At 32.5% G+C, this 15,546-nt stretch overlaps 1 long non-coding RNA gene across 1 annotated transcript; it reads right to left on the bottom strand.

The window, feature by feature from the left end:
* Positions 1-4,716: 4,716 nt before the first annotated feature.
* On the bottom strand, positions 4,717-8,667 carry LOC117687423 (uncharacterized). The gene is made up of 4 exons (XR_010711440.1): positions 8,354-8,667; positions 8,133-8,206; positions 6,206-6,293; positions 4,717-5,714 (listed from the first exon to the last, which is right to left on the bottom strand). It is a non-coding gene; the product is annotated as an uncharacterized lncRNA (long non-coding RNA).
* Positions 8,668-15,546: the final 6,879 nt, after the last annotated feature.

Raw genomic sequence — 15,546 nt, forward strand, 5'->3', positions numbered from 1 at the left:
ATTTCCAAGAAAATACTGAGTGTACACTCTCCCACTACTGGGATGTCATCTCCCTTAGCTGATTTCAATCTAAGGCTACTTTCAGTTATAACTAAATCTGATCTATTTTCTAAATCTACTTCTCTTAATAATTTGGGGTTAATAATTGTCACACTTGATCCGGTATCCACTAAAATTGTTGTATTAGTATTCCCAATCTTCCCTGTTATAAAAATTCCTTCATTGCCTTGTTTTACATCTCCCACTATTATGCTCTTCGGAACTGACTTAGGAAATGTAGAGATGGGATTATTTTTACTCTTCTCAATACTTTCATTTTCAATTGTACACTCTGTTTGCTTGTCTCTTGATACTGGATCTTCCCCTTTAGTTTTCTTTATTGACTGTTTCCGAGGCTTGTTGCCATAGGACGCCGACTTTCGCCCCTTAAACCCGACGTTTGACCGTTTGACTGGTCTCTATTTTGAGAGTGAAAGCTGTCATTAAACCTATGGTTTTTCCACTGAGGGATTCCCATATTATGGTTTCTGAACTGATTATTTCCCCCATTATACCTATTTTGATAACTTCTCCCATTATTATAATTTCTGAAACTGGGATTTCTCTGCATTTGTGGAAGTCTACCAAAATTTTGGGAGTTCTGGTTTGTTTGACTTAGGGTATCCTGAATGTTTTTCAGGAGAGATATAATTTCTTTATTTTCATCTTTTGGGGCATTGGAAGAAACAACGTTTATTGGTCTTTGCCTCTGGGCATCTGCCATTTTGTACGTTTCCAATCTTATGGCCATAATTTCAGCCTCCCCTATATCTCTTACCCGGGATTCTCTGAGCCGTAACCGCATGTTAGGATCTGGGAGGGCATCTATAAAATGATCGAGTGCCAAAATGTTTAACAAGTTTGGGTCACCTGTAGGATAGGCTTGACGGACTAACTTTTTAATAGACTGGGATAGTTCCGATAGAGATTCTTTGGTTCCCATTACTCTATTTTTTAGTTTTGCCCTGAACATTTCTGATCTTTCCACTGACCCATAGCGCATGCTGAGAACTTTGACTAGGGAATCAAAGTCCCTTATTTGAATTTCACTTAGCTCTCCCAATACTGCTCTAGCATTCCCAGTAAGACTACTGGCCAGATAAAGGGATTTGGTGCAATAATCCCACCCATGCAAATCAACCAGTATTTTGAATTGGGATAAATATTCCTCAAAATCTTCAGACCCATCATATGTTTGAGGTTTTAGAGATACTGTGGGCTTTGGATTGAACACCATATTTTGACGACTGTTTTCATTTCTATTGACCCTTTGAAATGGGGGATATGGGACTCTGTCACAGTGGAAACTTTCCCCTGCCCCTACAAATGGTAAATGCCTGGGATTTACATGTTCTGTATGTCTCCCATACTCTGACTGGGAATTTACATTAACATTGTTTTCCAGCATCCCAATTCTCTCTTGTAAACCTCGGGACGTTTCCCTAATGTGGGACAATTCTTCACCCAAATCTTGTTTCATGCAAACCACATCCCTATTCATTGTTTCAATAGCTTTTAACAATAATTCATTTACATTTTCAGATGCTGTGGGAGCTGATGATAAATCGGGAGAACAAGAATTTCTGAAGTCACTCCCCCCTTGAGATGCATCTTCACTTATCCCAACTGATCTTGGATTGAAGATTATCTCACCGGAATCTCCCAATGGACTACTCTCCCGGGACATTTTCACACAAAAATTTATAGAAAAATTCCTACTAAAAAAAATGTTATTTTGAGTTTATGTTCTTTGTCCAATCAGAATAAATATGGGAATAAAAGAAAATCCCACTTCTGACACCAATGTTGCGTTTTTAAAACTGTCCCGCTTATAAATTATATTTTACTGAAGTTGGGTTTTATATATAACCCGGGATGTTGTGAAACGCAACTTGTGGGTCTCCCAAATCTGTATATTGGTACCAAAGAAAACTCAAAGTCAGGATTCAAATAAAATATAGATATTTCAGTTTATTAAACGAGGATAGTCCCAAGACTCTGGGAGTGTAAATATAACATAAATTAATTCCCTACTTGATGGGATTAAAATACAAATATTACAAATAGTCAAAACCCTTAATAAATATAGCTCTAAATATCCCGCTTAACCGTGCGGGAGTCCCGTTCCTATACAATCTTCCCCCTGTAGCTTATATACTTAAATATGATAAATTGATTAATAAAAGAAGGTTATTGCATCAGCTCCCACTGCTAAATTATTCAGCATTTACCCAACGGGATATTTCCATGGTCATTTCCAATGTGTGGATGTTGTCCAGATGTGGACTCGACCGTCTGATCTGCCGTGGCAGACCAAACCAACTGCCGTGCAAACAGCTGAGCTCGTTATTTAAGGCATCGGGCTCGGCCGTTATGACGTCATAACGCATGCTATACAAACCCGCCGTTATGGGGAAAGCAGTAAACAAGATGGGAGAACTGAAACACGTGAATAACGGCGTTTTGACGATATCTATTATCGAAAGGCAATGGAGGGAGTTGTGATTGAGGAACTCAATGAAACGAAAGGGTTTGACGATGCATGGAAGTATAAATAAGACCAAATGAATCGTCGAGGAAACTCGGGATAATTTCTCGCCGATAATTTCGACATTGATTGGTAGGCCTAATTGTAAACAAAGAATACATGAATAATAAAATATCTTAGTACACAGCGAATGATCATCATACGATGTATTAAACGGAAATTCACTTCTTGTTATGGTGTATGATGTGGACTTTTGTTGCAATAGGGAATGTGTATTGGGATGTGAGAAATAAATTTCGTAACATATATTTTCTTCAAAATATCGCTTCATTAATCTAATGAAAATAGAAAAATGTTAGAAAAAAACTGTGTCAACGATTTCATCTCATTAAGACACAAAACTATTAAATCCATGTTTGTTTTGCAACGATATTTGTATAATATGTCATGAAAATTCAATGATATGCTATAAGAATTAGTTGCTATGCTCTGGTGTATTTTATAAAAAAATGAGCAAGAATTGATTCTACGGGAAAGGGAAACAATGAAACGCTATAAAACTGCCATTTTAAAGATCAATAGTGAACTCTTTTGTAAATATAATTTCAAAATGTACAGGTCAATGCAATCTGTGTTATTTTCTAGACAAATTTTTTTTATTTTTTTTCTTCAGGAAAAGAATGTTGGCTGGAAACTTGATGGTTTTAAGCTTTAAATACGATTTCAATGGATAAAAACCATATCTATCATAAAACACGTGTCACAGACGATCAGACAAACCATTGATTGTATCAAACCGTTTGTAGACATTGATATAAAGTAACGTTTTTTACATCTAAACTAGAATTAAAAAACCCCAAAAATATGAATAGAAAGCAATTGACAGTTAAGCTTTTAATTTGTTTTTCTGTAAATAAGTTGAAACGTCTTATTACTTCAAAGATTCTACATTTTAACATTGTTGTTTTCTGGAGTCTAACCTGTCACTGCACTACAATCTCAAGTGTATAATTTGCGCATGCGCAATGACACGCACCATAGGGAAATGCTCTGCAATGATCGGGATCTTCTGTTGCATGATTTCATTGGTTTTTGGCAGGTTTGTTTAGTGTTTCATTGGATATACCAACGTGTTAGTTGTCATACTAAATTAAAAACGCGTTTGTAAATCAAATTCCATCTGATGTATCTTGTATAGCTGAATAAAATGTCAGAAAGGAATGAAGCATCAACAGTGTTCTCCTTCTTATGTTGTATATCAGTGGGCGTATATCGATGATTTTTTTTTAAAGAGAAGTTGAAAACTATCAATGCACTATTTGAAGATGAAGGAAGAATAACCCACATTTAAGGAATTATTTCTAATTAAAATGAATTATCTATCTAAATGCAGTTCTTTGAATCGGGAAATAAACCATTTCACATGTGATTTGTTAAGCGTATTTATTTATTAATATTAGATTAGACATTCGCAATCAATATCAGGTTACGTATTGTAAAACCATTAAATCAAAGGCGATTCTTCATAAGGAACATCTTCATTTTATCAGACCAAAAAAAAAGGAAAAAAAGAATGAAAAACAAACAGAGAAGCCCTATCAAACGAAGTACGAAGTAAAATTTTAGTTTATCTGACTATATTACGTCTGAAAAACAATTTTTTTTGGAATATTCAAACTTTTGTGCATCGCAATTATTATATCAATTATTATTCTTGACTGAGAAATCCTCAACGAGAACAAAAGGATTTTATTTTCCAGACGCTTTAAAAAAAAAGGGGCGAGAGAACAGTAGTATCTTAAATTGTAAAATTGACCGTATTGATTTATATTCTCTTTGTAGACAAACTGACAGAATAATATGTTTGTGCTTAATGTCGAGTTAATAGCTTGTAAAAATACGAAAACCCCACAAACATTTTTTGGGGGAATCTTCAATCACACACTATGCAATTTAGCAAAGAACTTTTGATCAAATATTTATTATAAAGAATTGGATGTGACAAGCCAATATCTACTTTTTCGTATAATTTTATTCAAAAACAACGATTGCAGCATTGATGCATAATAAATCAAAAAGCTTTTTTTAATTAAATAATGTTGACCTGCTATTAAACAAAAAAAAAGCAAGCACTGCGTTTAAAAAAGTTTATTTTGCAAACACAATGTAACCAAAAACACAACCCACTCTTTCATCAAATTAGCTGTACCTAAATATTGTATTTTGTGATGTTTTCCATCGCGTAGAGTTTCTCTAACTTCACAGTGAGTCACATTTCGATTGACAGCTAAGAGAGTCCACAACAAAAGGGAGATAATATCTGACATGCGCTGAACTTTTGATAAGACCATGAAAAAGTGGGTTATGTTCTAAGTAAGTTTGATTATATTAAATAAAACTTACGCGATTAAGAAAGGGGTCGGTCGTTTTGATCACTTGGCACCCTCTTAAACGCGTAATTTTTACTTAATAAGACCTAACTTTTACATACAGATTTTAACTTTGAAATTTTTTTTCATACATGTAGTTGTAAATTTTGTTTCTTTAAAGTTTGCTTCACATATCGCTTCCTTATATTGCTTTATATGTACAGTTAAAACTCGGATATAGCAAAATTGTAGGGACCAATGAATTTACTTCGTTATATCCGTAACTTTTTATATCCGTATCACGAATTCGTAATGATGACTAGAACAGATTCACAAATACATTCTTTTAATACCTTTAATAATCAGAGTGTGAAGATTGTTAAGAAATTTACCGGGGTCGCCGAAAACAAAACAAAGCATTTGCTCTCTCTAACATGTTGTTATATACGTGTTCGTCCTAAACAAGTTAACTTGTATGTGTAACTTCATTAAACTTGATTCATCGAACAAGATTCCAACGTTTAATGACTTTTGTTGTCTTATGTCATATATTTTTTTTCAAAGGTTAAATTATTTTTCACAAATAAATTGGTTGCCATAAGAGCAAGGTCTGTCATTCCATTTACCATTTCTAAACATGTCGATACAGTCACGAGGGAGGGCAAATGACTGGTCAAGTCGGCTTGGTTCATTGGTGTGCCAGTTGGCTAAGACCATGGACGTGTTCGAGTGGTCCCACACGTATTGACCTTCATTGACAAGGTCGTTACCTCCTGTCCATGCCGTACACGCGAAATAAATATCTGGCAAACAATCGTCTGAAGAAAAAAATTATATGTCAATTAAATGTTAGAAATATTTTGATATGGTCATGTATATTAAACAAACACAATATTTTCGAAGCACCTTTACAGCAAAACAGGTTAAATATGCTGACTGTCGTCATATTGATTCTTATTTGAGTTCACTTGCAAGTTAATTGATTAATTAAAAAAGTGCAACAACTTTTTTTTTCAGGTGCAATTTAATCGATGTCAATTAAATCAATGATTAGCCCCCTCAAATACAATTCACCTCCCTAAAGAAATAAACAGTCATATGAAATATATATAAAATTGTATAAATGTAGTCTTGCTGCTCTTAAATTTTTGAATACATTATATTTATCACATTTTACCAATCAATATATTTTGTACTCTTATAATAACATGCATCAAATAAAAAATGTTTATCTTACAATTCACAGTTCAAGTAAACGTTGTATCAATTTAAAAAGCAGATGCGGTATGATAGCATAAAGAATTGTTACCTATTAATAGAAATGTTGCTGCAAGCCAATCAGACTCCTCTTTTGTTTCAATTTCTACCAAATGTGCACACCTTTTCTGGCATTCCAGCTATTTTGCGTTTGAAAAAAACCAACATTTTTTTAAATAAAGAGATAAACTAAATAAATAGTGTATTAATAGTGTATTAATAAGAGATACTATACTAAGAAAAAATAGAAAGGTGTTACCAAGGTAAAAACGAAACCAGACACACCACAATCTGGCACCGAGACAGTACAGGAACAACTATGTTTTTAAAAGTCAGGGTTATCTTTCTTTACATGCACAATTCATATTGTACAATTATATTTCGTATTTAGAGGGCTGTCTGGTAGTGGTCATTCTTAGACTTTTTGAATGCCACTGCGTCTGCATAGTATTTCCAAAACTGTCTGATGCATTTTTATAACTTTAATTGATTTCGAGTTGAAACCACCGATTTTTCATGTATATTTGGTCAAACTATTAAGTATTTTTACTTCATTTTCGTAAAAAGTTCAATTGTGTATCATGGTTATACCAAATTGTGATCAAGATATTTTGAATTAAATGTCCATATATAAGTTTACATGTACGAATCATTTCTCCTTTTTTAACGACGATTCCATGTAGCAGTTAACAAAGCGTACACTGTCCCAAATTGAAATTAAAGGGTTTTTTCATTGCGGTTTAATAACCGTAAACTGTTCCAAGTCGTATGGCATACTATTCGGTTGTTAATAAAAAGTAGTTACGTTGTTGTTGTGTATTGTTTATACTCTGTCCCAAGATATCCTGGATTCACATTTGGCTTAATTGTTTGATATTTATAAATACCCCAGGTTTCAAACGATGTTCATTCAAATGTATGAAAAATTTCCAAGATTTCTCAGTTGAAACGCCCCTGTTAGCTTATCAGGTTTCAATACAATGCTAAAAAATGTGATGTCTACGGAAATTTTGTATTGCCCGTTGAAAAATTGCGCGATGTATTCCGAGTGTATTCCGAATTAAGAAAAGCTGTAAACATTCCCCATTATAAATCTCCGTAAGGAATCTGTTTTCGTTCCTGTGATTTTTTTCCGAGTGAAATATGATAATGTGTCAATGAAATTATCTTGGAAAATATCCCTTTCAACTATTTAAATTGCACTTCTTTCAGAGGTATGTGTATTTTTATCAAAAATCGACCAAATGTGCTGCATAAATATCTTGGGACAGACTATAATACTGTTGACGTCGGTAACGCGTGTTATATATGAACAATAAAAGAAAAGTACATGTATGTAGATAAACTATTTTTTATTTCCTTATTGCTTATGAAATATCATAGTTAATAATTTCTCTTTTGCTAGCCACATGAAAAACATTCTTTTAGTATATAGCGTGAGAAAAGAAAGTTTTAAAAAACTTTCAAAAATGAATAAATTGCCGAAAATAGAGTCACTTTAAAAAGCTAATGGACTTTTTTGGAAGATGTATCTTTCCATCCGCAGATAAACAATACCAAGCAATTTAAAAAAGAGAAGGCAATAAAATGCGTTGACAGGTTTTGTTTTATAAACTCATATTTGACCTTCCTTTACTGTATAATGAAAGTGTAAGATTATGAAAAACAAATGAAGCACTGGTATCGAATTTAAAAAAACCCAAAAACTATTCACAAATTAATGACGTAAAGAATATTTTTTAAGTGTCAATATTTAAATAATATTGAGGGACATAAACGATTCTGGTAATTTATCTCATACTTGTAGTGTATACTACCTGTGTGGTAAACCTTACCACTAATGAGCATTTGCAACTTTCTTTATGTCAAAAAACTTATATTTTAAAAGAAATAAGATTTCTGAAAAAAGGAAACAAAAGACTCAAACATTTAATCAAAATTGCGTAAGAGAAAATTTTTAAATATATATATTTCATTACCTTGGCGTCTGCCCATGTAACACTTTCTTCGCCATAGAAATAATAGTTACCAGAATATTCTACCCAGTTGATCTCTGAAATAAAGATAATATATTTAGTATAACATATTGGTTTAGATGAGTAATAATTGATTTCAAGGTGTATATATATATATATATATATATATATATATATATATATATATATATATATATATATAAAGATTACAAATGAACATTAACCTTTTCCGAAATAAAGCATTGAGAGAGGAGCCGGGGCGATAAACTGATACGAGTAGTTTCCCTTTTTTACACAATGGAGCCCAATGCACTGTCTACTTGTTGTGTTGTAAAAGAACTCCATGCAGTAGTCGTCCCCAGAACAAAGCCCTGCACAATAAACACGACTAGCAACTTCTCCATAAGGCACGGCTAGGGATGAGTTGGTAACTTCTTTATCCAAAATGGAATATAGAAATTGTCTTTGCATACTATGGACGGAAAATATGATAGCAATAAGAATCAAACACGATATTCTAAACATGGCATCACATGTATGACAGTTTACTGTTTGAAATGAAATGTTCATACAAGACAGATGCAACTAATATTAAACCATTAAATAAATCGATGCAAGAATTTTTTTTTTAATGTATTTTTGAAGAATAAAATTGAATCACTAACATCATGCTAAACATCATAAAAGTTTGATGAAAAAATGTCATATTTTAATAATATGTTTTACGGTGCGACCGTTGGGGCGAGCGCAGCAGGTGATCAAACATGAATTGTGATAAATCAATAAAAATAAAAGTAGTGACGTAAAGGAAATGAATTTGAATGCAAAATAAAATAAATATACCTATTTTTCCAGTAAATTTTCATTATTCATAATTCATAAGATTTTTTATTTATTTATATACCAATCTGACTAAAATCAGATCTTTGTAACGCTCCGAAATTCTGATAGTCGCTGAACAAAGTGTAGCGACATCAGAATTTGTCGGAGCGGATCAAAGATCTGATTTTAATCAGATTGTTTATATACTGGTCGCACGCCAGTATAGAATTTATCTCAGATAAAATGTTGTTGAATAATAAAGATTTTAACATAATGTACACTGCAGTTTATATCCTCTTTTCTTGCAGCAGACATTTTTCTTAAACTTACAAATAAAAATTGACTTATCACAGACTCCCCCTCCCCCGTTTAAAAAAAATCAAATTTACGTATAAAAAAAATTTGTTGATCACATAAGGAAAATGGATCCCCCGGGAGCATGTAATACCGTAAATAGTAGTGGAAATAAAGACACCTAAAGAGCTAAAGGCATACCACGGACTCCCCATTCCCCACCCCGATTAGAATTTTCCTGATTTTGATAATTTTATTTTTCTTTTTGATTGTGAAGATGTTTTGAATGATGTTGCCACGCCCCATTTAAAAAACGTTCCTGGAAATTACCGTAAATATAGTGAATAAAATAATTGTGAGCATTCATCCAAATGAGAGCAAGTTACAGCTGTTTCCTATCTCTGAAGAAATGTCCCGATTCGTTAGCTCTGCAAGATTTTGAGAGGATATTGGTATTTATATTTCAGCAGATTTACAATTACTACTTAGAGTAATTTCCCCTTATTGTGACGTCAAAGTTCACGTCAGTTAAGTGTCGTCTGTCTCTTTAAAAAAAAAAAAACTACGCGAAATATACTGTTTTGTTTACTTAAAAAGCATGATGTTCTGGAAATTACACAATTTATCTGTTTCTCAAAAGTTTTACTTTGATTCTCGCGAGATGATATCCAGTCTAGTGAGATCGGCCGACATTGAGGAATTGCATTGTGGGTCGAAATTTACTGACTCCGAAAAATTCTGTCGGATCAATGTGCAAGAAATCCATTGTGACGTCACTCGAAAGGACGATAACTCTGTTAGTCTTAAAAGTAATGGAAATTGGCGTTGTTATTTACAATGCATGTACATAATTAGTCTTTTATCTTGTTCTCGTGAGAGTGTGAAATGGGAAACCATAATTACAGGGAACTACTGGGACGATTAAAACGATGCATTACTGGTCCGATTTACTGACGCCAAAAAAATCCGTTGAATGAATGTGCAACTAGTCCGAATTTTTTATTCACACACGCCTTGCCGGTAGAGCTGCGCTCGCTATAACAATTTATCTTGTTTGACATCTAAAATCCTATCATTAGTTAGATATCGTGGCACATGAGTTCATATACTGAAAGGTGTTGTTAAGTGTAATTTTAAATGAATTAAATATTAATACATTACTCAGCTATTTCCAAATGAGAAGTACAAATATGATTCTCTGCACTTAAGGTAATTGGCAATCTGTGATATGAATGCTCAAGGGGTTTAACTTCTACGAAACATTAAAAGTTCAGGGATGGTTTTCTAAAGTTTTTTTTTAGGAATATATAATGAAATATGAGAAAAAAATTCAAACTTCAGCTAGTTTTAAGATATACAGAAAAATTGAAATGATCAGTCGGCAGGGAGTACTTTCGTATAACTGTATATATAAACATTTTATCAGCTCATAATACTCAAAGAATGATTCCTTATTCCTTATATAAATATTACATTATGACCTCTAAGGACCGACCAGGGACTTCAACATAAGCAAGGTCTAAAACTTTAAATTCATTTCTATTGCAAAATAAGCGCAATTTTAAAAATAAGAATTTCAATAGAAGTGGAATAATATAGTAATTTTAAGCTGTAATGTTTTACTTAAAATTTTCACAGAACTGCACACACAAGTATATCGCCCCTACCAAATCAACCATTAGTTGTCCTAACTGTTTTTTCAGTTGGTAAGTCGTGGTTTTTCTTTATAGTGTCTGGATTTGATAGGATCAATGCTTCCCTTTTCTTTACACATCCCATAAAATCGATGTAAACATTATTCCCCCAAATTTAGATCTAGTTCTAAGAATTATTCATTTTGACGTCAACGCCCTTGTGTGGATGGTAATCAATGATTACAACGTATCACAACTACGTTTATCCTTCCACAACATCACGAGGTGGTAATCATCAGTATGCTATCTTCACAATTAGACAATTTAAAATTTAACATGGCAACATAGAAGTGGGTGTTGTGATGCTGAAAATTATAATACTAATGTAATTAAGTGAAAACATATCAATGAGTTTTTGTGTATTTGGAGTACACCCGAAAAAATTTCTATAAGCAATACCAGAACCAAGAATCATTGTTCAAATTTCTTTCTGTGTTGTTTGAATTTTGATATTAATTTGTTATTTTTACTTAAAAAACCCGCTTATCAATACTTGTAATAAATGTTTCGACGTTACAATATAGTAATTTTATTATATCACAATTTCTTTTCCAAACTTTAACACAGTTAAGACTATGCTTGGACTATTTTCTTGGTTTCTTGTTGCTTTCTTAATTTCTATCCATTGTCTACAAAGACAAATGCTGTATTTCAAATTGGAAAAATAAGTGACCAACTTATCCCTAGCCGTGCTTTTGGGATAGGTTTCTAGTATTAATCATTGTGCAGGACTTTATTCTGCGGACGACTACTACATGGAGTTCTTTTACAGCGAAACACGTAGACACGGTATTGGACTTCACTGTGTAAAGAAGGAAAGCTACTCGTATCAGTATGCCGTGCCCGGCATCTCCCCGAATGCTTTATTTCGGAAAAGGTTAACTGTCATTTATGATTCAGATTTTGCTTAAATAAAATATATCATGTCTTATAATTAATAATTCACTCTCCTCTTAAACATTATTCTATAATTAGGTTTGATGTCCATTGCTTTTTAGAGTCCAACTGGGTGGAATATTTTGGTAACTGCTACTTCTGTGGAGAAAATAACGTCACATTGACAGAGGCAATTTGAACAAACTTGAGTGTTTGCTACCTGGGGGCGCTTCCAAACAAGTTTCAGTTTTTCTGGTTAAATTGTTTTAAGAAGAAACTTTTTGAAAAATGCGAACAAATCTTTTATGATTTTTAATTATCCCCCTTTGTAAGAGGGAGTGGCCCTTCGTTTGAGTAAACATGAATCCCCGTGATTCTGGAGAAGAATTCGAAAATGTAAAAAATTCCGAACAGACGGATGGACTAACGGACGTCGGAAAAAGTAATCAGAAAAGCTTACTTGAGCTTTTAGCTTAGAAGAGCTAAAAAAGATATGCACATTTCATTTCTTAGGAGTATTTTTTAAAAAAAAGAATATTCACTTTCCTTAAAGGCATATTAGGGAAAACAATTTAAATTTCAAAAAGTTATACACTCTTCAAAAACTGAACACATATTCGATATGCTTGCAAATTAAGACAGACCAATGTGAGCAAGATACTACGAAAAATACTATTTTAATTTCAACTAAATATAGAGTTTTATTAAAGTTATTGTTATTTCTTTCTTTTTTTTTCTTTTTTAAAAATATTATTTTGCCCTCTTTCTTGTCGGCAGAACTTCTCAGAGATGGTGGGTGTTTTTTTTCCTGAAATTTTTAGCTGCGATTTAGGATGTAAAAGTCACTTCTGGTCGTCAGATTTGTACATCTTAGGAAATAGATTGTCCGAGTAAAATCTTAGAAACGGTAAAATCTTGAGACACCAAACTTGTAGGAGTAATATACCTTAAGAAATGGCGAGCCAATTTGCGTTAAAATTGTCATCTGTCACTTCTGATTTTCACTGGATTATATGTAAAAAAAAACCAAAACCCATGTTTTTAATACGTATCTAATCTGCTTTATACAGAATGTATATTTCAGTATAACCTCTTACACTTGTATTTTTGAACTATTAGATAGACAAAATTATTCTATGTTCGTCAGATATCTTAATTGTTTTTTTTTTGTAAACAAAATTTGTACTCTGGACACCTAAAAAAAAAAACTGTAAGTGATCAAGACACAAAGCTTACTTTTATGATAGATATTTGATTGAAAATGTTTAAAAAAATTCATTTTTTCCGTTTCTTCCGGTCCTCCCCGGAAGGGTTCAAAGAAATCAAAATGTTTACAAGTTTAACTGTTTTTCTTTGACAGTTTTAGTTAGCTTGATAGATAAGAGCTGTACGTCATAAATAAAAAAGAAACATCGACTTATATTTTCTATATATGTCCGTGTGTCCGTCTCCTGCCCCATTTCAAAAAAAAATTGTGTCCACGAGATTTTTATTAAGGGTAAAGACTTGAGCAGTCAAACTTTTCAGAATAATAGACCTATAGGTGTTCATGTTTTTACATTGTTTTGTTTTATCAATCGTAGCTTCTATTTAGAAAATAATGTTTTAATTACGTATCTAGCTATATTTTGTCGACCGTCTCTGCCGGTCCTCCCCAGAAGGGTTCAAAAGAATCAAGATGTTTATAAGTTTAACTTTTTTTCTTTGACAGTTTTAGTTAGCTTTATAGATAAGAGCTGTACGTCATAAATAAAAAAAGAAACATTAACTTATATTTTCATTAAGCATGCCCGTGTGTCCGTTTCCTGCCCAAATACAAAAATCCCTATGTCCACGAGATTTCATAAAGGGTAAAGACTTGAGCAATCAAACTTTTTGGAATAATAGACCTATAGGTGTTCATGTATTGTTTTATCAAGCGTAGCTTCCGGTCATCCCATGAAATTTTCCGAAAGTTGATTTTTAAAATATAAGTTATTTTGCATTAAAGTAAAAAAAAAATATGAATAAAATACAATTGTTCATCTACACATGATTTAATAAACAAAAAATCTACTTTTGGCGAGATATCTCAAATATCTCAGTTAGCTTTCTTGTAAAAAAAAATGTATCCACGTGATCTTACAAACTGTAATAGATCAAGACACAAAACATAAACTGGCGATGGGCATTGGATTGAAGATGTGATTAACGCATTTTCTTTTGTCGTCAATCACTTCCGTTTTTCTTTGAAAATTTGATTTAGTCTAATCAACAGTTTTGTATTGAGAGTAAACATTCTAAAAATAATTTACTTTATATTTGTTTGATCACTTCCAGATGTAAATTTCCGGTCACGTAATATAAAAATACTTTTCTCAATGAGATCTTAAGACTGACAAAAAAGTTGAACAACCAACTTTGAGAAAAGAGAAAACAATGTATGGAGATATGTTCGCCATGTTCTATTTGATCCGGCGTAGCTTCCGATCGTCACAGGAATTTCTCAAAGTTGACCTTTTTGAGTTTGTTTTGTTTAATATTATAACAATAACTGAAAAATCCTTTACATTATATACTATATCCTTTTTCTTTTTACACGAGGAATGCAGTATTATGTTTTACTGTTTAATACATTAGGAATGGAAGACTGTTTTGTTACTATAGCAGCAAGAGTCACATTTTGTATTTTTATTTCATTACTTTGAAGTATAATTAATGCAGAAGTCCGTTTAAACTTGATGCGTCAATTAGAAAGCAACATACCCAACAGACCGGTATAAAAATGCCATTAGGAACGATCAAAAGTAATATGGCGACATCATACCTTCATTAATTCATAGTAATTTTAAGAACGATCTCAGGTGATATACAACTCATAATATATGCATTTTTTGATCTAGGGTAAAAACATCGTCAAGAGAGCAGCATTGGGATTTATCATGGTTACATGTTTAAGCATGAAGGTGCAGATCTGATATACTCAGTATCTGATTGTGTGATTCAATGATTGGCTCACTAATAAAGTAGCGAGGGATAGTTTTGTCAATATTTTTTGTAATTCTCACAATTATTGTACTTTAACTTACGAGTGTGAATTTATGCTGTTACTAAAATTCATTAAATGGTTTTTAATGATTATTATTAGTTAGAGGAATGTCTCTTCCTAAAGCTGGTATAAAATATTTAGGCCCTCAATGTAAAGTACGGTTCGGAACATCAATCCTTTACAGGGAAATACATGTAGCTGGGAGAGGTCTAAAAAGCTGAAAAATCATAAACAGATGGGCAATATATAAAAGGATCGAAATCTCTGAAAAACCAGTATGAAGAAAATTCTAAAAATTCTTAGGTGAATTAAGGGTTTTGGGCTGAATTGTAGATAAAGGAATTCTAGTAAAAGACTTTCGAAGACACACATACCCTGGCTACAATGAATTGTATATAAAAATGTTCCGTGATACCCAAGGCCATTGTGCTTCTTGCGTGTACAATGCTTTTTCAAACCTATTTGTAGTTAACATTTGAGATGCAACAAATAAAAACTCGACCGTATGGAACAAAATTACGATTTTTAGTTTAAATAGTGTTCTAATAGCCATGACACTATACAACAATTCTTAAAATAGAATTTAGACTTTTTTTCCAGAAAAAAACAAAGATATTGAATTTTAAACATTACATGTTTTAATTTAAAATTATTCACGTTTCCAACGTTTTCTAAAATCTTCTGTGCCGTCACAGTGTTATGA

Source organism: Magallana gigas, chromosome 1 (genome assembly GCF_963853765.1).
Source record: "Magallana gigas chromosome 1, xbMagGiga1.1, whole genome shotgun sequence".
Classification (NCBI taxonomy): domain Eukaryota; kingdom Metazoa; phylum Mollusca; class Bivalvia; order Ostreida; family Ostreidae; genus Magallana; species Magallana gigas.